The 1,875-nt window shown below is 36.9% G+C and overlaps 1 non-coding gene across 1 annotated transcript; it reads left to right on the forward strand.

The window, feature by feature from the left end:
* Positions 1-1,379: 1,379 nt before the first annotated feature.
* LOC119064044 (U6 spliceosomal RNA) lies at positions 1,380-1,486 on the forward strand. Its single transcript, XR_005085292.1, has one exon. It is a non-coding gene; the product is annotated as a U6 spliceosomal RNA (small nuclear RNA).
* Positions 1,487-1,875: the final 389 nt, after the last annotated feature.

Here is a 1,875-nt window from a genome sequence, read left to right on the forward strand (position 1 = left end):
ATTTTTGTCAAATGGTTTTATCCAAAAGAAAAGTAAAACTATATGTTTATTGTAGGAGATAGCATTGCAGCTCAGGGTGAAGCACCTACTGAACTTAGGCTCTTACCTTCCTGCAGAAATTGAGGTGAAAGGACACCATCTTCCTTGGCAATTACATGTCAAAGAGATCATTTCAGATCCTTGAAAATAACATTCCTTGGTCTTAAACCTGGCTAGAGGCTTATTTAGCTTTTAAAATGTTTTACATATATTTCAAAGAGTATAAAATTATACATTCTATATATCTTCTAAAGAAAATGCTCTAAGCAAAGGGAGAAGGTAAAGTGTCTTATTTTCAGAAGACAATTACATTTCTTATTTTAATTTTCATTTGTCCTTATATAAGCATTTGTGAGAAATTAATGTTTCCTGGGATTCATTAAAGTCAGAATCTTTGCCTTATAGTTGTCCCTGATCCATTCTCCCATTAGCTGTTTTGTTGGGTTGAATAGGTCAGGACAGTTCTTGCCCATTTGATTTTATAGGCCTGGATCCTTGACTCTCTTACTGAATCCGATTTTTTTACTAGTTTTTCTATGTTTCAATACTTTTCACAGTAGCTATTTCCATAAATCCTCATTCAAAAAAAAAGAAAACTATATAACATTTTCAATACAGCTCTAGAATAAATATATGTGTGAGAATATTTAGATTTTGTACCCTCATCAGTATAGCAGCTGTGATGGTGGTGAGGTGCTGGGGGCATTGGGCTGGGAATGGGAGAAGAGAGAGAGAGGTCAGGAGGAGCCAAAATTTAAATGTCCACTTGCCATAGTCTGTGCTCATTTTATCTTGCTGGCCAGGGTGTGTCCCTAAGGTGTTCATTTGCCAGTGGAAACACATTTTTAATTGATATCCCAGAGGGGATGCCTTATGCTAATTCACACAGAATCCCCATAGGCTACCACGGCTATGCCTCAAGTTGTAGCCATTGCTGAAGATGGTTTTGTATGTAGGTAAGTCATCACCTTTTTGCAGGAAGGGAGTGTCAGCTGGAGTTGGTTTTTGCGATTTTTCTAACTTTTGGAAAGGGCATTGCCTGGCTTCTGTGTTTCACCCAAGTGCTAGGACTCTGATGTCAAGATTTGGCTTCAGGTTTGTCCATGACCTGTTAGGCCTGTCCAGGGCTCCTGAGTGAGAAGACAGACAGGGCTTCTCATGTGTACAATGGGATAACCGTAGTAGCTAACCTGTCCGGCTTTAGCCGTGGTGCCCTCTTAAAGGGAATTGCTTGACATTCATTAGTGTTCTTACTTAGTGCTTATAAAAAATTTATAAGGTGAATTTTGAATTCTAATTTTACAGAAGAGGACAGTAAGGCTCATAAATGAGTTAACATGGTGCTTGCTTCAGCAGCACATATACTAAAATTGGAACAATACAGAGAAGATTAGCATGGCCCCTGAGCAAAGATGACATGCAAATTCGTGAAGTGTTCCATATTTTTCTGCAGCCAGCAAGACCACAAAAACCAGTTTGGCCAGTTTTAAACCAACAAGAGGTGTTTTTTTAAGTAATCTTTTATTTTTTTCACTTTTATTATTGTTTTATCTTTCAATACCTTTTTCCTCTCTTTCATTCTTGTTTTATTCCTTCCTCCTTTCTTTACAATCTTATCTTTTCTTCCTCCCTTCTCCTGCCTTTTTTTTTTTAATACCCACAAGTAAAACAAAAAACTTGGAACTGTGAAAGGACCAGAGTTGGACCCAAAGAGGGAGCATCCCAACATTTGAGTGAGACAAATTTCACTTTGCTATTGCAGAGATACAAGTTACTGCATATTTGTATTATTTTTCATTATTTTACATCTTTTATTTTAATAGTATTTTTGTATTC

This window comes from Artibeus jamaicensis, unplaced genomic scaffold (assembly GCF_021234435.1).
Source record: "Artibeus jamaicensis isolate MK-2021 breed Jamaican fruit bat unplaced genomic scaffold, CSHL_Jam_final contig_490, whole genome shotgun sequence".
Taxonomy (NCBI): Eukaryota; Metazoa; Chordata; class Mammalia; order Chiroptera; family Phyllostomidae; genus Artibeus; species Artibeus jamaicensis.